We start from the raw sequence: 20,803 nt of genomic DNA, 5'->3' as shown, positions 1-20,803 counted from the left end.
TGCCCTGCACCTCCCCACACACCCCAGCCCTCTGCCCTGCACCTCCCCACTCACACCCAGCCTTCTGCCCTGATCCTCCCCACTCACACCCAGCCCTCTGCCCTGCACCCCCCCAGCCCTCTGCCCTGCACCCCCCCACCCCTCTGCCCTGCACCTCCACACACACCCAGCCTTCTGCCCTGACCTCGAGTCGCCCCGCTCAGCCCGCTGCAGGCCTAGGTGAACAGAACCCCAGGCTGGAAGCGGGCTGAGCAGGCTGGCGGCGTAAGCTCAGCATTTTAATTTAATTTTAAAGGAAGCTTCTTAAACATTTCGAAAACCTTGTTTACTTTACATACAACAATAGTTTAGTTATATAATATAGACTTCTAGAGAGAGACCTTCTAAAAAACGTTAACATGTATTACCGGCCCACGAAACCTTACATTAAAGTGAATAAATGAAGACTCGGCCCAGCCCTTCTGAAAGGTGCCGACCCCTGAGCTAATCACAGAGAAGCCACATCCTCAGCTGGCCCAGCTCCATTGACAGCAATGGCACGATGCTGATTTACCCCAGCAGGGACCCCTGCGCTCCCCTCGTCTGACCTTCTGTTTAACCCAGGCTGGAGAATTTCAACCCATTGTTCCTGCCTCAAGCCCCTGCCTTGTGGTTTTTGGAAGGAGCCATCCAGATGCAGCAGTTGTTCTGATTGTTAATTTCCACCCCCACACACTAAGAAGAGGCGCTGTATCTGAGCTAGATTTCACCTAGAGCACTTATTCCTGCTTTGAAACAGAGCGAGGCAGCCCCACTTTTGAACCCAGCCAGGGAAATTTACCACAAAAGGCACCAAATCTCCTCTTTATTGGGCTGATTAGAACACACGTGTGATTTTACTCAGCGGCCGGAAATGCCACCTTTCCTGGGCGAAGACAATGCGACACGGGAGATTGACCCAGGGCTTACGTGGTGAGCCGGCCCCTTAGGGCACGGACCTTCTTTCTGTCCTGTGCTGGCACAGCCCCGAGCATCACGCCGGGGGCTCCTAGGCACTAGGGTAATAGCAATAATAAATCACCACAGGGCAAGCTGCCCCTCCCAGCTCAGGGTCCAAGCCAAGGGCAGGCTCAGGCCGTGGCTCCTGGGACAGAGGAAGGGATGCCGTGTCAGAGGAAGGGTGGGCTCGTGGTTAAGGCTCTGGCCGGGACTCAGATGTGGGGTCAGTTCCCACGTTGGCCACAGACTCCCCCTGTGACCTTCGGCCAGTCACCCCGGCGTTGGTTTGCAAAGGCTCACGTGACAATGAGAGGCGAGGCCTCCCGGCACGTCACAGGGAGCGAGATAAATAGTGAGAATCTCCCCCTTCCCCTCGCTGGGCCTCGTCCCCCATCTGTAGCAGGTGCCTTGTCTAGATGGCAAGGGCCGGCTCTGGCTATGTATGCTCAGCCCCACAGTTGGAAAGTGGCCGCTCATTCGGCAGGCCTGACTGGAGACACCTGGGGGGCTGATGTTCAGAGGGACGGGCACCCACGCCTCCCGCTGGCGTTGGCTGGAGCTGCGGGTGCTCCGCACTGCTGGAAAGCAGGCCCCCAAGGGTCTCCGCTGGCCCCCCTCTGATCGAAGACCAGAGCACTGAAGGACAGAGCGGAGCAGCGCGATCGCAGTGCCAGGGATTTAATGACCCGTCCGGCGCACACGTTACAGCTCTTGAGAGGGCAGGGGGCGCACCTTGCCCACACAGCACCAGACACCCCTGTAGGAAATGCCCCCGGAGTTCAGGCCCTCACCGCTCCTCCCCAAACAGCCCGGCGAGTCCTCCTCTGGCTCCCATCTGCCTGGCCCGGGGCAGAGAGCAACCAGTCAAGGCTGTGCGTGGGAGGAGATGGCGCTGTGTTTCCATGGTAACCCTCTCAAAGCCCACAAACGGGCAGCACCTCCCGGCTGGCACCGTTGGCGAGGGGGATCCTCGGCAGCGTCTCACAGGCAGGGGCTGGAGATGGCCTCTGGGAGTCAGGCGTGCCGGGCCCAGGGGAGCTATGCAGGGACGTGGCCAAGGCGTGTCAGTGGGTGGAACCGGCCTCTGCTCCCTCCGGGCTTTCCCTTCCCCTCAGCAGCTCGGCCACGGCCTCTTCCATCAGCACCATCTCCAGCTGGCAGGTGGCAGCCACCTCGGCTCTCATGGCCGTCACAAAGGATGGGTCGCGGGCCAGAGCGCCCAGGCCCCTGGAGAGCAGAGCCTGCAGCAGAAGAAAGGGATCAGCATAGCCTGGCTGCTCGGGCTGTGGAGAAACGACCTCTGGGCTCTGTGCAGCTGATGCCTGCGCTTCCTAGCTTAGCACAAACCCGTGGAGCTGGGAATGTTCACACTCGGGAGCGAACCGGGCCTAGAGCAAAGTGTGAGCAGATGCTCGGCAAATTCCCCATATGCAGCTCCGCCGGTGCGCCTCAATCCCGACCCACAGCCCCTGCTATCCCAGCCCTGGGCTCCCCCCAGCTCCACCGGTGCCTCGCAATCCCGACCTGCAACCCCCTGCTATCCCAGCCCTGGGACCCTGGACTTCCCCCTCCCCCCGGCTCCACCAGTGCCCCGCAATCCCGACCCACAGCCCCTGCTATCCCAGCCCTGGGCTCCCTCCAGCTCCACCGGTGCCCCTCAATCCCGACCCACAGCCCCTGCTATCCCAGCCTTGGGCTCCTCACACACACAGCTCCGCTGGTGCTCCTCACTCCCAACCCACAGCCCCCTTCCTGTGTCTATCCCACAGCTGGCTTTCTGCCTGCCTTACCGCTGTGCCAGCACCATTACTGATCTCTGCTTTCACCCCATTCCGATCCCTCCAAGTCCCCCCATTGCCCCTACTTTACCACCCCATAGATGACCTTCGACCCCTCTAACTGGGGATGAACTCTGCTCCCATCCCATCCGTAGGCTCAGGGCTGGCAACTCCCCCCGTCCCATCCTGCCTCTGCCCCCGCCCCCTGGCCTCACCCCATCCCACTCCAGGAGCTGTGGCCTCTCTCCTCCTTTCACCGCTCCCCCAGGAACAGTCTCTCCAGTCCCACCCCAGCCAGTCCCCCTGCTGGGTGCTGCCCCACTGCTACCTCCTGGATGAGTAAGGTGGTGGCTGGGGTGGAGGCAGCAGCGTCTCCCTCCCCGTTCATGTCACTGCCGCCATCCAGCTGGCACTCGGAGGTCAGGTCCGCTCCCCGCTCCTGGGCAGCAGCCTCCTCTCTGGGCAGCTGGGCAGAGAAGGAGCCAAGAGTCACATCCTGGGGGGTGAGCAATACTGAACGTGCTGCAACAGCCTCGACAGGTGGGCGAGGTGGGGGCTGGTCCGTGGAATCGCCCAGGGGCCACCCCCCAGGCTTGCAGAGCAGCTCAGATTCCTCTCGCCCGCCGTGGCGTCCGCTAGCCGCCCGGTGGCACCCCTTTGGAGGAAGAGCGCAGCCTCTTCCGGGGCAATGACTCGGCACTTGGACAGCGCTACCTGCGCCTGCCCTGCTCCACGCCGGGCTCCGGGAACAGCCGGGCGCCCCGGTTAGTTTAAGGAGAGGTGGCGATCATTGGCGATGGTACAGAACCCGAGGGCCAGTCCTGCCTGGCTGGGCACTAGAGCAGGGACCAAGCTCTGAGCTCCAGGATACTGCCCAGTCACTTGAACTTGGCTCCTGTAGAGTCAATGGCCAACTCCCCCAGGCTAGCAACAGCCCCATCCATAGCCCCAGGGGCCTTCTTTCCTCTGGAGCGCAGGGCGGAAGAGGACAGGGGAATGGGCAGAGAAGGGGCAAGGCTACAGAGCCTCATCTCCTTACATAGCGGAGCCGTGATTACCTGGATATAACAAGGCACAACCCCCGCCCCCCAGTGCTCCATTCCCTGGTACGCCCATCCCCACTCCTGGCCACCGGTGGCCCCGGCAGAGGCTCCAGCCCTGTGGGCCGTTCCAGTTGCCATTGGGAAGAGGGCAGGGGTGCCGGAGACGAGGGTCTTTGCGCCTGAGCCATTCGGGGGGCTTGTGGCTGGACACCGGGACACCCCCAGCTTCCTCCAGCCCCATGGCTGCGTCTCTGCTGCGGATAGGCCAGGAGTGCAGGCTCCGTTCTGCTTCCCAGGGGCCAACCAGGCTGGGGTGGACGCAGCGCACGAGGCAGATGCCAAGCTGGGATCTCCTGCTAGCTGGCCCCGGGGGACCCGGTGCCTCTAGTGCACAGTTGTCTTGGCCAGCCCAAAGTGGGAGGGGGACTAGCCTCCCCCCGCCGCAGATGAGCCAAATGATATCCCAGCACCATTTACCTGCAGCTCCAATCCCGGGCATCCGCCGACACTGGCTGCACGCCTCCTGTCCAGCCACCGCTGCCGCTTCTCCAGGTGGAAGGAGCGGTTGTGGCCTGAGGGGAAGGGAACGGGGGCGTCACGTGGGGAGCCCACGGGAAGGGCACTGCTGTGGCCCTGAGGCATAGGGGGTGCCAGCTGGGAAGGGGCTGACTAGTGCGGGGGCTGGGGAAGCAGAGCTGGTGCACTTGGAGGTCCTGTGCACATGCCCCAGCCAGCCCTGGGCCAGCCCCCTCCCCGGCAACCCCCCGAGAGAGGCAGAGGGAACTGGATGCGCCCCTTGCTCACAGGGAAAGAGCTGAGCACGGGCCTTCCCTCGGCCTTACACCCAGCCCGCCCCTGCCCCCGGCGAGGCCTGCACATGGGGATGGGAAAACGGAGACCTGGATGACCCCTCCTGGGAACCACGACCTCCTGTCTCTGCCGGCTGAGGGGGAACTCAGCCTGCAGCACCCCAGGAAATTCAGCCTCCTGCTTCACCTCCCCTTGAGGGCCATGGCGCCCTGGGAAAAGGACCCCCCCCCCCCCCCCAGAACTGGCATCCCTAGGGAAGGAGGTTATCTGCATTCGCTGCTGCAGGGAATTCCAGTGTTGGCTTCTCTTTCTATTGCTTAGTTCATCCTTAGGGCCATGAAGAGACAGCCCCTGCTCCCCGATAAAAGGGGGCTCACCAGCTGCCTTGGTGAAAAATGGAGTCCCACCCCCACATAAAATGGGGCCCCTCCCTTCCACGCCTTATGGGGTCCCCCCAATAAAAGAGGGGCCTCCCTCCCAACCCTCTGACAAAAGAGGGTCCATCCTCCAGGCCACTTGGTGAAACATGGGGTCCCACCCTGTGCCCATCTGGCAAGCTGGGAGTTTCCCCAGGCCATGACACTGCCCCCCCAGGACACCCCTCCCAGTAAGGCCAGGAAGTGCCCGGTGCGACGATGCTGCAGGTACTGACCCAGGGCAGAGTGTGGCTGGCAGGATGCCGGCAGCATCCTCTCCCTGCGCAGCTCGTCCTCGTACTGCATCCTGTCAGGGACAGGAAAGAGCGTCAGGCTGGCGCAGGGACCACCACCCAGCCACCCCTCCAAGGGCTTCCATTCACAAGCGTCAGTCACCATGCGAGACCCTAACTTCCTCCTGCCCTCTGTCCACCACAGCTCCCTCCTCTACCCCGCATCCTCTTCTTCAGCACCTCTGGGCTCCTCCCCTCCCTCCTCTACCCTCCCTCCTCTTCTTCAGCACCTCTGGCCTCATCCCCTCCCTCCTCTACCCTCCCTCCTCTTCTTCAGCACCTCTGGCCTCATCCCCTCCCTCCTCTACCCTCCATCCTCTTCTTCAGCACCTCTGGCCTCATCCCCTCCCTCCTCTACCCTCCCTCCTCTTCTTCAGCACCTCTGGTCTCATCCCCTCCCTCCTCTACCCTCCCTCCCCTTCTTCAGTACCTCTGGCCTCCTCCCCTCCCTCCTCTACCCTCCATGCTCTTCTTCAGCACCTCTGGTGTCCTCCCCTCCCTCTTCTACTCCCCATCCTCTTCTTCAGCACCTCTGGCCACATCCCCTCCCTCCTCTACCCTCCATCCCCTTCTTCAGCACCTCTGGGCCCCTCCCTCCTCTACCCTCCATCCTCTTCTTCAGCACCTCTGGCCTCATCCCCTGCCTCCTCTACCCTCCCTCCCCTTCTTCAGCACCTCTGGCCTCCTCCCCTCCCTCCTCTACCCTCCATGCTCTTCTTCAGCACCTCTGGTGTCCTCCCCTCCCTCTTCTACCCCCCATCCTCTTCTTCAGCACCTCTGGCCTCATCCCCTCCCTCCTCTACCCTCCATCCCCTTCTTCAGCACCCCTGGTCTCATCCCCTCCCTCCTCTACCCTCCATCCCCTTCTTCAGCACCTCTGGACTCCTCCCCTCCCTCCTCTACCCTCCATCCCCTTCTTCAGCACCTCTGGTCTCATCCCCTCCCTCCTTTACCCTCCATCCCCTTCTTTAGCACCTCTGGTCTCCTCCCCTCCCTCCTCTATCCTCCCTCCGATTCTTCAGCACCTCTGGTCTCCTCCCCTTCCTCCTCTACCCTCCCTCCTCTTCTTCAGCACCTCTGGGCTCCTCCCCTCCTTCCTCTACCCTCCCTCCTCTTCTTCAGCACCTCTGGCCTCATCCCCTCCCTCCTCTACCCTCCCTCCTCTTCTTTAGCACCTCTGGGCTCCTCCCCTCCCTCCTCTACCCTCCATCCTCTTCTTCAGCACCTCTGGGCTCATCTCCTCCCCGCCATAATCACCCCCCACCCAATCATATTAATAAAAACAGCACAAACACCACTTGTATTAGAGAGAGAACCAATGACTGGACAGACAGACACTCTAGGTACTGGATGGATGGATGGATGGATGGATGGATGTGTAAGATGGACAGATGGATGGATACATGATGGAAGGGTCTGTCTTGGGATAGATAGATAGATAGATGAGGTGAATGGGGACAGACAGGACAGCATCACTAAGTGTGAAGAAGGAGAGGTGACTTACCCTGGGTTCTTTTGGCACCTTAGAGACTAACAAATTTATTTGGGCATAAGCTTTCGTGGGCTAGAACCCACTTCATCAGATGCATGAAGTGAAAAAAAGTAGGCAGGTATAAATATACAGCACATGAAAAGATGGGAGTTGCCTTACCAAGTGGGGGGTCAGTGCTAACGAGGCCAATTCAATTAGGGTGAATGTGGCCCATTCCCAACAGAGGACAAGAAGGGGTGAATATCAACAGGGGTGAACACAGACTAACATGGCTACCCCTCTGAAACCTGGGTTCTTTGAGATGTTCTGGCCCGATGGGTGCTCCACCATAGGATGTGCATGCGGAGACGGCAGTCGTGCTGGCAGGCCTGCACAGAGTCACACCTTGTACTCTGAAGGAGGGAAACGGGGCGACGTATCTGCAGCGGAGGGGAAGGAGGCCGGGAAGGTGGAGCACCCATAGGAACAAAGCATCTCGAAGAACTCAAGTTATGTAAGGTAAGTCACCGTCCCTTCTTCGTCGAGCGTATGTCCCTGTGGCGCCCCACTGCAGGGCACTCCAGAGCAGTAACTCAGAGAGGAGGGGCATGCCACAGAGGTGAGTCAAGGACTGTTCGGAGAACGATATCACCAAAGGCAGCGTCCTCTCTGGAAGCAGGGGACATGGCACATGCTTGGCACAGGGCTGGCAGAAGACCAGTCGCAGTCCTGCAGATTTCTGCTATGGGAACGTACTGGATGTGGACTGAGTTCCAGTGGAATGTGCTGTCACCGTGGGGGGCGGGGGGGACGCACCCCCATTCTGTCATAACAGGTTAAAATACAACCTGCAACACACAGACAACCCCTGTATGGACTAGGAACAGGCTGGCCCTTCATTCATTCTGTTAGCAACACAAGTAGCCTGGGAGAGGCCCTCAAGGACCTAGTCCTGTCCACAGAGAAGGCAAGGGCCCATCGAACATCCATTCATCCAAGCGCGAATGAAGGCTTGAGACCTCTCTGGAGGCCTGAGGATGTGGGTAGAACACTGGCAGGCGAATCTCCTGGTTAATGTGATCTTCCAAGGAGACCTTAGGAAGAAAATAGGGCTGGGGACACAGTAGAACCTTGTCCCTATGAAAGGGTGGGATATGGTGTGTCAGCCAGGAGTGCCCCCCGCTCTCCAATTCGTCTTGCTGAAGTAATGGCGCCCAGGAATGAAATTTTGAAGGCGATATGGAGGAGAGAGCAGGTGGTCGTTGGTTCAAAGGAGACTTTCCTTGGAGCATTAAGAAGCAGGTTGAGGTCCCACTGGGTCCCAAACAGGAGGAAACCAATTGTATAGAGCCTGGAGGAATCTGGCTGTGACAGGGTGGGCAAAAACCGAGAAGCCCTGGATGGGTGACTGGAAAACTGTGAGAGCAGCCACCTGCACTCTAACAAAGCTCACGGAGAGACCCTGTATCTTTAATTCCAGCTGGCGGTCAAGTATTTTGGAAAGGGAAACTTCTAGGGCTTGGGAAGAAGAAAGAGAGCATCAAGAGTGAAAGGGTTTCCATTCCGGAGATAAGTCTTGCCGGTACTGGGCCATCTGCCAAACGAACTGACTGAACTGCAGCCAAATGAGTTAACTCCATGGTCGAGAGAACCATTCGGGAGCCAGGCCCTGGGGTTCAGAGAGGACGTATCTGTCATGAGGATCTTTGATGGTGTGCGATGCAAGAATGGGGTTCCCACACCGACCCTCTGTGGGTCTTTCTGTCATGTAAGGGAATCCAACACCTTCTGAGGCACCGTGACCCCTTTGGACAGGTGGTGTCTGTCTGGGATATTTACTGTTCTAAACCACATCCTGGAGACATCTGAGATGGAGTCTTACATAGGAAGTCATGAACGTGCAGGAGGATGTATGTCCCAAGAGTGGAAGACGAGCCCTCATGATTGTTTATGGGCTGAACTGTAGCACCAAGATTAGGCCAGGTAGGGTGGAAGATGTCTCCCAGAATAGATAGGCTCTTGCTGTTGTGGGCTCGAGTGGCTCCTATGCAGTTTATCCTTTACACTGGAGTTAGTATCAATTTTTTGTGATTGATGCGAAGTTCTAGTTAACGCCTTGGCCATGGCAGGTTGGACCTCTTGGAGTGATCAACCCCTGATCAACCAGGTGTCCAAATATGGGAATACCAAGATCCCCCATTGACAGAGACCAGCTACTACTGCCAAGAGGAACTTCGTAAACACCCTCGGCACCGTGGAGAGTCCGGAGGGGAGAACTTGATGTTGATCGTGGTCCAATTACAAAGCAAAGCAAACACTTGTGGTGATGGGCGTCCTGTAGGTCGTGGGCGACGAGCCCGTGTCCTGGATCCAACAATGGGAGAATGGGAGCGAGTGTCACCATGCTGAACTGTTGTGCTAGAACTTAGTTGCTCAAGTTTCTGAGGTCAAGAATCGGCCTCCCGCCTCCGTCTCTCGCGGGAACTAGGAAGTAGTTGGAATAGAATCCTTTCCTGATGGATGCTGTTGGAACCAGCTTGATTGGCCCCAGGAGGAGGAAGGATGGGACCTCCACAACACTGGACTGAAACCGGTCTCTTTGGTCTTGTGGCAGATGTTCAATGAAGTGTGTACGTTCTGAGTATGTGGTAAAGTCCCATTTCACCACCCAGGCCCGAAATTGCCACTACGGAATTGAAGAGCAGCTGGTGAGTTGCTTTCTGCCCCATACGTCCAGTCTCTTGGATTCATTGTCTATTGGAGAGGGTCTAGATCGAGTCTGACGGCTCCTTTCATTGGCTGCTAAGGAATTAGTGCGAGGGTGGGAAAAGAAGTGCTCCCTCCCCTTTGGTGGGATGTAGTACTTCTTATCAGCTCTCTCTCAGGTGGGTGGAATTGTGCTGGGGATAGCAATGCCTCATTAACGGGCGGAGCAATCTTTCCTTGGGGATTGATATTCACCAAAGAATGTTATGACTCCTGGACTTCCTCTAGCGGGATTTGGAGAGAGTCTGCCAGCCTCTTCATGAGTTCCTGGAATGTTTCGAACTCATCAGCAGAGGAGGGCTGGGGTGGCGTTACCGCCTCGGCCACAGATGAAGAGGACTCAGCTGAAGGAGGTGAGACCTCCTCAGGTGGAGGCTCTGACTCCTGCTGTGTATTGTCCGGTACCGAAGACGTGCATGGTACTGGGAGAGAGACAGCTGCTTGCCATGGATGGCATGGGACCAGTGGGTGCCTGTAATCTCTTCTTGGCATCCTGTGGAACTGGTCACCAAAATGGCCCCCAGGACTCCCATTGATGGGGGGGAGGAAAAGGGAGAGTGTCCCCAATGACAGTTATCGTCTCTGGGTCTGTGAGACCTGGCGGGTTCTCTAGGGTCCTCCTTGGTACAGGGACCCTAGGCAGACGGATGGTATGGCACCAGGAAGGATTCCTGTACCGAGACCTGAGAGGCTACGTGATGGCTCAGGTAATGTGGCGGATGCTGACTGCTGGAGGCTTGGGTGGGTTTTGGCCTGCAGGTGCCTGGGCTGTACCGGTGAGGAGGCTCTGACGGATCCCATAGCAATGGTGTCAGGCTCATCCGAAATGATGAGATCTTCAGATAACTGAAACCTGGAAGGAGCTGGAGGGCGCTGACAGCCGCTGACAGCCAGAGGTGAAAATGTGGACCTTGAGATGGAGACTGCTGCAGTACTGAGGCGGATGCAGGGTCCAGTATCACTTCAGAGCTGGGGTCAGAAGCCGATGCCAAGGGATGTGCAGTAGCCCCATGCGGATCATGGTGCCACGGAGGATCAGGTACATGGTACCGACACCTCGATACCGGACTCAGTCGGAGCCTCTACGGTAACCCTTAATGGACACGAGGGCTCCTGAGAGTGGGTCTTATGAGGTGACCTACCCCTTTTCTCCCTGTCTCTGGATGGGAAGGAGTGCTTTCTCCTCTTCAAAGGCTTTGTCTCCGTGGTCCCAGCTGAGGCTGGGCTGATGCCTGAAGGAGCCAGTGCTAATGCCTTGGGGGAAGCGGACCTCTCCAGAGCTAGAGCATGTCCCATTAACAGGACTGCTAGTCTCGTCTCCCTGTCATTTTGGGGCCTGCCCCCAAACCCCAGACAGATCACACACTTTGAGGGGATGGGGGAGTTCCCCAAACACTGTAGGTAACTCCAATGTCCGTCACTGTGGGGAAAAGACCTGTGGCAAGTCTGGAAGGGCTTAGCCCCTGGGGTGTTAGGCACGACAGATTGATCGGCACAAAGAAAGGTGCAGGAGTAGATGGGGAACCCCCTCTCCCAGAGCACAGAAACGTGCCAGATGAAATACAAATGAAAATAAAATATAGGGCAGGAAAACAAATGAGAAACGAAAATACGCGAGAAAAGTCTTTCCCGAGGTGAGAGAAAGGCGGGAAGCAGAACACAGCTACCCGCCGAAAACTCGGTCTCGAGCCACAGGCGGCTGAGAAGGAACTGAGTGGCGGTGGGCTCTCGCCTCCCTGTATCCCGTCGCTCGGAGCCGGCGCAGGCCCACCAGCACGACGTCGCAGGCTCCAGTCCAGGGCGCACACATCCTACGGTGGAGCACCCACCAGGACGGATAGCGGAAGGACTCATGAGGGCAACCTAGTTATGTTTGTGGGGTAACCCTTGTCCCCCCATTTCGCCGCCCTCCTGTTTCTGTCCCTCCTGTGTTGTTTTGTCCAGGTGTCCGGGCCCCGGGCTAGCACAACGCTGCAGTCTATCGCCCCCTGCTAGCTGGACCATGCAAAGATATTCCTGGGTCTGCTGCTGCTGAGCTACAGGCCTTAAAGCAGTTGCAGCTGATGCGTTCAGATCCGAGGTTCGCCTCCTCAACCAATCCCTGCTGATGACCCTGCCAGGGGCATGTCATGCTTCAATTACAAGCGCTCTGGGCGGTGGCTGTGTCTTTTCTGCACTCTCTGGAGCTATCTAACTACATAACATCACCGCCAGGGCCAGAGGGAGCGAAGAAGTGTTTGGGAAACCGAAAGCCACATGCAGATGGGCACAACTGGGCTCAGGCCAAAGGAGTCACGCTGCTTATGCCAGCCCTGGGGCCAGCCCAAGGTCCTTGCAGCGTCCATATGGATAACAGTCACAGGGGCAGCCTTGGAGGGGCAGTCTGCCAGCAGGCGCCATTCATTGCACCTACAGCTGTCCGGGGCTTCACAAAAGCTGTACATCTGCGCACAGAACTAGTCTGTGACCAGAGCTTTAGCCTGGGCGCCTGAAATCACGCGGCCCGATTCGCAGTGGGGCTGAGCCGCCCCCGGTGTCAGAGCGGCTCTGCTCGCTGCTGCTCTAAATCGCTCTCTGCTCTGTTCGAGTGCCCCACCAATAATCTGGGGCCACATCTTCCTCTGGGGTAAAACAGCCTGGCAGCTGCACCGTGCCTGTTGCTGGGATTAGTCTGACATCTGCTGGTGTAAACAGGATCTGCGCCGGCTGTACTGGGATAGTCGCTTTCAAAAGCACTGTGCTCAGGGCCGGCTCCAGGCACCAGCTTACCAAGCAGGTGCTTGGGGCGGCCACTTCGGAGAGGGGCGGCACGTCCAGCTGTTCGGCGGCAATTCAGCGGACGGTCCCTCACTCCTGCTCGGAGCGAAGGACCTCCCGCCGAATTGCCACCGCAGATTGCGATCGCGATTGCGGCTTTTTTGTTTGTTTGTTTGTTTGGCTGCTTGGGGCGGCCAAAACCCTGGAGCCGGCCCTGACTGTGCTCCCACTTTTTTTAAGAGGCGCTGTATTCTCCTTAACCCCGCGTGTGCCCTATGGGAAGCACAGTGTAGAACAGCGGTTCTCAACCCATGGCCCACGTAGGGTGACCAGATGTCCCGATTTTATAGGGACAGTCCCGATTTTTGGGTCTCTTTCTTATATAGGCTCCTATTACCCCCCACCCTCCGTCCCGATTTTTCACACTTGCTGTCTGGTCACCCTAGGCGGGCCGCATGCAGCCCAATTAGTACACAGCTGCGGCCCGCTCAGCTGTGTGATAGAGGCCGCAAGGCGGGCCCTGGGACCAGGCAACTAGCTACCGCGTGGCAGGGTCCAGGCAGACGGCTGCTGCTGGGCCCTGTACAGTGGGGTCCTGGCAGGGTCTGGAGTCAGGGTCCTGGCTGCCCCCCAGCCCCACACAGTGGGGGTCGGGGTTAGGGGTCCCCGCACAGCAGCGTCCAGGTTGGGGTCCCTGCCCCACACCCCACATCCAATTCTCCGCTTCTGCCCCCACTCTGTGGAGGGGTCTGTGGGCGGAGGGCACTGAGCATAGGGGTTTGTGGGGGGGTTAGATGGGGGGCCCTGTGGTTCTTAGCCTGTGGCCCAGGTAACACTTTGTGGGCCACAATGATAAATAGGTTGAGAACCACTGGTGAAGGGGTGAAGCTGCCTGGCCATGGGGAGGCATGTGCCATGCTCTGTAAATGAGACCTGGGCAATGCAGGCATCTGTTTTTGCCTGAGACCTGAAGGCAGAAACTGCACCCTCCCATGGTTAAAGGGGAGTAAGGTGGCCAGTGTCTGGCCCGACCCACACAAGAGTAAACATATGCACGGGTGCACACTCACATGTGCACGCACGCACAAGCACCCACGGCTGCACCCGGGCTCACAGTCCCCGAGCGCCGAGCTTCCCCCTGCTCCCCAAGTCACAGCAGCCGCGCAGTCGGGTTCCTCTCTTATGGAGACTGCGCCGTTTATACAGACAGCACATTGCCTTGTGGCCCCCGCCGCCACGCGCCCTGGGGGGCTGTCTCCGACCGCCGAGCATTACCGTGTGGCTGTGTTGCTGTTGTTGGTGTTGGTGTTCCTGTCTGGGGGGAAGTCATCAAGGAAGACAGGGGAGTCCAAGTCTTCACTCCCCACTTCGGTGAACTGCAGGGGTCTCTGGCTGGTCACGTGGGGCTGCAGGGGGCTGTTCCGCTCCATGAAGGAGTCAACATGACCGAACAAGCCACCCGTCCTCTGGAACCAAGAGGGGAGAGGTCAGAGCGGGCCTTGACAGTGGTGCTTCTCGAGGCTTCCCTGCCCGTGGCACATGCTGCCCGAGGCACATGCTGCCCGACGGTCCGGATGGGTTTGGACCCATGGTGAGCCAGCAAAGGCCAGTCATGGTGGCTGAATTTAAGATCATGCACAGCAGGGCAGCAGTAGTAACAGTCCCAGTTCTTACAGAGCTGTTCTCAAAGCACTTTATAAATAGGGGGGTCAGCTCCTCACTTCACAGTGGGGGAAACTGAGGCACAGAGCAGGGAAGTGAGTTGCCTTAGGTTACCCAGTAGGTCCATGGCAGAGCTGGGAATAGAACCCAGGTCTCCTGAGTTGCAGCCCAGTCCCAGCCCATCCACTAGGCAGCACTGCCTCTCCTACCAGATAAACCCTCCCATACTCACAGGCAGCTCTGAACGCGAGGGATTCCCTGAGGAGTGAGACTGGGCAGGACACTGTCACAGACTGCTGGCAACCTGGGTTGCCATGGTTATCATTACACCACAGCCAATTGGAAGCTCCCAGCATAGTGAGTGCAGAGGGAATCTCTGTCAGCAGTGTTCGGTCTGTGCACATAGTTGTGCACCTGGCAGAGGTGCCAATACACACTAGCCAGTCCATCCCAGGAACGAGCACTCTTCCATCACGTTAACTGGTTAATATCCCGCTCTGCAGTCCGGGGGGGGGGGTCAGTACCATTATCCCCATTGTACAGGGGAGGGGAAGGGACAGCCAGGGAGATAACACCAGTGCTGGGATTAGAACCCAGAGATCCCTGAGCTCAGGTCACCAGCCCACAGCTCCACCTAACACAGGGGTGGGCAGACTATGGCCTGCAGGCCGGATCTGGCCCACCAGCCGCTTTAATCCGGCCCTCAAGTTCCTGCTGGGGAGCGGGGTCTGGGGCTTGCCCCGCTCCAGCCAGGGAGCAGGGTCAGGGGCCGCTCCACGCAGCTCCTGGAAGCAGCAGCATGTCCCCGCTCCTATGCGTAGGGGCAGCCAGGGGACTCCGCTCTGCACACTGCTTCTGCCCCAAGCACTGCCCCCGCAGCTCCCATTGGTCGGGAACCACGGCCAATGGGAGCTGCAGGGGCGGCGCCTGCAGATGGGGCTGGTCGTGCCTCCACATAGGAGCCAGAGGGGGGACATGCCGCTGCTTCTGGGAGCCGCTTGAGGTAAGTGCCGCCTGGAGCCTGCACCCCTAAGCCCCCCCTCCATGCCCCAACCCCCTGCCCCAGCCCTGATACCCCTTCCATGCTCCGAACCCCTCGGTCCCAGCCCAGAGCACCCTCCTACACCCCATTCCCAGCCCCTCATTCCCAGCCCCACCCCAGAGCCCGCACCCCCAGCCGGAGCTCTCAACACCCCCTGCACCCTACCCCCCCGACCCAGCCCGGAGCCCCCTCCCACATCCTGAACTCCTCATTTCTGGCCCCACCCCAGAGCCCGCACCCCCAGCCAGAGCCCTCACCTCGTCCCGCACCCCAACCCCAATTTCGTGAGCATTCAGGGCCTGCCATACAATTCTATACCCAGATGTGGCCCTCGGGCCAAAAACTTTGCCCACCCTAACGCCTGGGAACAGAGGAGACGGTGACCCAGGACCCACTTAGCCAGTCGGTGACGTGGTTTCCTGTGACTGACACTCTCCTCTGTGATCAGGCCCATCTCCACGGACTGTGGCATCTCCCGTGCTAGTGGCTTTGTGCCCCCCAGCCAACTCACGTGCTCACACAGAGCTGGGTCCTGCCCAAGCGTTTGGCACCAAGCGGCCATGACAATATGACTATGATCTCGGGCATCATCACTCACCCCTGGCACCTGCTGGCTGGCCCCTACCCTGTCTGCAGCAGTCACCTCTCAGTGTGCTAGGCTCTGCATGGGACACAGACGGTGGGGCTGGTATGTGTGGGGTTAGAGGGTGGTACCTCCCACTGTGCTCACCCTGTATATCCCTTCCTCAATCGCTGCCTCCATCATGGCCCTCTCCAGCTCCTCCTCGGCGGTCAGGTCCCCAGAGATCGCTCGGTGTATCTCGGGCGCAGCTTCCTCTTCGATGCTTCTCAGACCGGCCTGGTGGGATGGACAGAGATGGGGAGGTCGCTCACGGGGCTGCTGGTGGCAGGGCGAGCTTTTCCTCACCGGGCAAGGGGAGAAGGAGGCTCAGCAAAGCCCCGTGGCCTGGCAGCTCCAGCTTCCTTCCCCGAACCCTCAGCCCTGGCCCCGCAACTGCCTTCACCGAGCCCAGGCTGCCCTGCCTACTTCCCAAAGGGGGCGCTCTGGTGCCTGCTGGTTCAGCAGCCTCTCCCACGGCGCTAGCTCTGTGCACTGGGTGTGGAGGAAAGGGGGACTTCACACAATGGGGCTGGAGGAGGGTAAACGGGCTGAGCCGTGGGGTGGGGGGTGTCTCTCTAGGGCAGCGGCATCTCTGCCCCTCTCGCAGGGCCATGGGGGCTGGCACATCTCACCTTGCACATGTTGGAATTGGATTTAATACCCAGGGACAGATGATCCTACACCCCGCAGGGAGGCCATGGGAACCCCGAGACATGGCTGCATTCCAGGTTGGACAAAAGAAATGCCCCCATCTCCCCAGGGGAGGAGTCCTCTGTGCTCGGGACATGCCCCCCAGGACCTCTGATGCAGGGAGACTGGACTCCAGTTTGAAACTCTTGCGTGGGGCTGTTCGTTCCATCAGCCAGAAGGGGGGGCAGGGAGCGACACGAGCCTCAGACCTTCCCCTTGTCCCTGCCTCTTTGTCCCCATTTCATGGGTGGAGAAACCAAGGCAGACAGGAGGGAAGTGACTTGCCCATGGCTACATGAGTCAGTGGCAGAGCGGGGAAAGAACCCAGGAGTCCTGCTGCTCACCACTGTGCTTACTCCTCTAGAGCGCGCTGCCTCAGTAGAGACTGAGCCTGGGCTCTCGTGGAAGGAGCAGGGCTGCAGGAAGGGTGGTGTGAGGGCACCAGCTCTGAGATTCCATCATGGGAAGCCCTTGAAAGCCCAGAGCTCAGTCAAGGCCCGAGTCCAAGCTGTGTGCAGCAGAGACCAACTGCCAGGCCCCGAGGAGGCAGCCTCCAAGCGCTCCCTTAGGCCGGGCCAGCCTCCTCCGTTTCAGGACTGTTCCTCTTAACATGAGGTCCCCTCACTTACACACTGAGACCTGTTTGGGGTCATCCACGGGCTCGCCCTGCAACGTACCCTTTGTGCAGCCCCATTTCCAGTGTTCTAAGGGACAGAGCTTCCACCCACAGACTGTTCCCCTGTCTCCATTTCCCTTTGTTCAGCTCCGTCCCAGTGCTTCCTCTCCAGCCATCCTCGAGAATTCCTTGGCCAGCCTCGTACCGACACCTTCAAATACTTAGGCCTGCTTCCCACCTTGCCCAGCATATAACAACACCACCACCTAGCTCTTGTGAAGCACTTTTCACGAGGAGATCCCAATGTGCTTTACCACAGAGGTCAGTATCCCTATCCCAATTTTACAGCTGGGGGAACTGAGGCACAGAGAGGGGAAATGACTTGCCCAGCGGCGCTGGTGGCCGAGCCCGGGTCTCTATCCACTAGGCAATTCTGCCCCCTGAGCCCTGCCCTGCCCTTGTGCAGGAGGGACAAGCTGGCTGCTTTATCCAGGCAAGAGGAGCGGCTGGGATCCCCAGACCTGTTTGCACTGACCTGGATAGCAATGGCGTTCTTTTTGGGCCGATACCCATAATACTCCTCCTGGCACTTCATGAACTTCCTAAAGTGCTCCTGGATGAGGAAGGTCGCGTAGAACTTGCCCACGGTCACCTCATCCTCTGGAGGGGAGAAAGTCAAGTGAGGCCATTAACACTGCCCAGTGGCTATACCCAGCCCCCGTCCGAGTGGTGTGGGGCAGCGGAGGGGGCAGGCAGAGGGTACCGGGGAGAAATAAGCCAGGGAGCATGGCAAAGACGCACCTTCAATTGGTGGAATGACCTGGTCCAGGAGTTTCATGCTAGTTCTCTTCCAGATCTTCTTGATAATGGCCCTCAGCTCCTCGTTGGCCTGCTCAAAGTTACCTGTGGGGAAACAAACCACCGATCCATTCGTTCCGCCCCGAGGGAACACCGCACACAGCCAATGGCTAAAGGGAAAGCCAAGATGCAGTGGGTGAAATCCATCCTGTCAGCGGTCACCCGCGTGAAGGCCCATCCGTGTTTTCTAGAGCACTCGGGGTTCCCCTCGCAGCTGCGTCTGTGTTCCCACCACTTGCGTTAGGTTCATTCGGGAAAAAAAACACTGTCTCTTGTCATCCTGACTTTGTGGCTCTGTCCTGGCATGGTGCCTGAAGAGTGGGAGGCGGCAGGATGGGATGACACGCCCTGGCCTTGTTGAAACTGGGACAAGCCTAGAAAAATGGGAGGGGTGAGCCTAGGGAGGGGGCTCACTCAGCATGCTGTGATGGCTATCTTGGGCTGTGAGCTTGGGCTTTAACATGCTAAACAGGGAACAGTCTGGCCTGGCTGTGGATGCTACAGGAAACAGCTTTGGTAACATGGGAAGTAGTCAGTGCCCTAAGAGAGGGCTGTTAGGGGTCACCATGTGGACGAGGCTATTGGTTTTTGAGATACGAAACTGTTGCCTTGGCCATTTATGGCCATTAAAAATGCAAGGGCACCTTTTTACAAGTGCTGACCCTGACGGCCTTCCCAGCTTCCATCTAGGGTTGCCAACCCTCCCGGATTGGCCGGGAGTCTCCTGGAATCGGGCTCGATCTCCCAGAGGCTACTGACGCCAATCCGGGAGATTTTAGGCTACTAAAAGTCTGGCAGCGCAGCGGGGCTAAGGTAGGCTCCCTACCTGCCCTGGCTCTGCGCCGCTCCCAAAGGCAGCTGGCAAGTCCCTCTAGCTTCTAGGCAGAGAGGCAGCCAGGGAGGGTCTCTACACGCTTCCCCCCACCCTGAGTGCCGACTCTGCAGCTCCCATTGGCTGGGAATTGCAGCCAATGGGAGCTGCGGGGGAGGTGCCTGCAGGCAGGGGCAGCACGCGGAGCAGTCTAGGAGCCGGACATGCCGGGTACTTTCGGGAGTGGCCCGAGGTAAGTGCCGCCCGGCTGGAGCCTGCATCCCAACCTCCTGCCCCAGCCCTGGGCCCCCTCCCAAATGCAAACTCCCTTCCAGAGCCCGCACCCCCTTCTGCACCCCAACCTCCTGCCCCAGGCTCAGCCCGCAGCCCCCTTCCACACTCTGAACCCCTCAGCCCCAGCCCAAAGCCTGCACCACCTCCCACACCCCAACCCCCTGCCCCAGCCCAGTGAAAGTGAGGGTGGAAGAGAGCGAGCAACGGAGGAAGGGGGGATGGAGTGAGAGGGGGGCACCTCAAAGAAGAGGCGGGGCCTCAGGAAGAGGCGGGGCAAGGGTGTTTGGGTTTGTGGGATTAGACAGTTGGCAACCCTACTTCCATCTCAATCCCACCTCCCGAATTTCCCTCTGCCATTTGAAATAGATGGAATTGCGGTTCACCTTCCTGTCTTTACCTGCTGGGTGGTGTCGCTTCCTGCGCTCCGACGGCTGCTGTATCCCCCCCAGAGAAGGAGAGGTTACTCACCTTGTGCAGTAACTGGAGGTCTTCGAGAGGTGTGTCCCTATAGGTGCTCCACTTCAGGTGCGCATGTGCCCCATGCGCCTCTGACTGGAGATTTTTGGTAGCCGTTCCCATTCGGCCCATGCATGCCCTCCCAGCAGCCTCCTACCCTGTACCGGGGATAAACAGGGCTGCGCAAGTGAACTGCCCTCAGTTCCTTCTCGACCCTGAAGTCCCGTGAGACAGAACTCCAAAGCAGAGGGGAAGGAGAGTGGGTAGTGGAGCACCCATAACAACACACATCTTGAAGACCTCCAGCTACTGCACAAGGTGAGTAACCGCTCCTTCTTCTACAAGGAGTGTCCCAATGGGTGCTCCACTGCAGTAGCCCCTGAAGGAGGAGGGAACAGTGGAGCTGCCTCTGACCTAGAGGCGTGTACCAGGGCATAGCGTTCGGGAAAAGTGTGCACCGAGGCCTTGGTTGTCACTCTGCAAATTTCAGCAATGGCTGCATTTTTAAGAGTGCCATGGAGGCAGGCTGGAGAATGGGCTATTCTTCTCGAAGGGGGATGACCATTAGCAGCCTGGTAACGAGCACGAATGTAACTGGGAACCCACTTTGAAAGTCTCTGGGGGGAGACTGTGGATCCTTTGGATCTGTCCACAACTGAGATAAACAGTCTGGGAGACTGTCTAAATGGCTTGGTTCTGTCCAAATAGAAGCTAACGCCCCTCTAACATCCAAGCTGTGGAGGGCAGCTTCCTCTCTAGTCTGGCGTGGTTCTGGGGGAAACACAGGAAGGTGGATAACTTGGTTAATGAGCGAATCAGAGGATATTTTAGGTATGAACTTGGGATGTGGGCCTAACAAAACGTTATCCTTGAAGAAAACAGGGAAGGGGGGCGGGAAATCAGCCATCAATGCTCCTAATTCCCCAGTGCTAATTCCCCAATGCTCCTAATTCCCCAATGCTGCCTCTAAGAATGCCACTTTCGTAGGTAAGTGCACCAGAGAGCACTTAGTGAGCAGCTCAAAGGGAGATTTCATGAGACAGTTCAAATCCCATACGGGAGCAGGCTCTGCGGGAAAAGGTTAACCAATTCCTTGATGAATTTTGCTGTCATGGGATGAGCAAAGCCTGAATGAATCCCTGCACAGGGGAACGTAAGGCTGTCGTAGCTGATGAATGAACTCTGACGGAACTCACAGAAAGAGCTGAATACTTTAAATCCAATAGATAACCAAAAACAGGGGAGAGGGAAGAAGGAACAAGGTCTCATAGACTCATAGACTCATAGACTTTAAGGTCAGAAGGGACCAATATGGTCATCTAGTCTGACCTCCCGCATGATGCAGGCCACAAAAGCTGACTCACCCACAACAGAATCTTCCAGCCTGCGACCCCTGCCCTATGCTGCGGAGGAAGGCGAAAAACCTCCAGGGCCTCTGCC

At 58.4% G+C, this 20,803-nt stretch overlaps 1 pseudogene; it reads right to left on the bottom strand.

Moving 5' to 3' along the window:
- Positions 1 to 2,042: 2,042 nt before the first annotated feature.
- LOC135877806 (voltage-dependent L-type calcium channel subunit alpha-1S-like) overlaps positions 2,043 to 20,803 on the bottom strand; it is an 80,241-nt pseudogene continuing 61,480 nt past the window's right edge.

This window comes from Emys orbicularis, chromosome 4 (genome assembly GCF_028017835.1).
Source record: "Emys orbicularis isolate rEmyOrb1 chromosome 4, rEmyOrb1.hap1, whole genome shotgun sequence".
In the NCBI taxonomy this organism is placed as follows: domain Eukaryota; kingdom Metazoa; phylum Chordata; order Testudines; family Emydidae; genus Emys; species Emys orbicularis.
The sequence above is the reverse complement of the archived record's forward strand: the minus strand, read 5'-3'. Positions and strand labels throughout refer to the sequence as shown.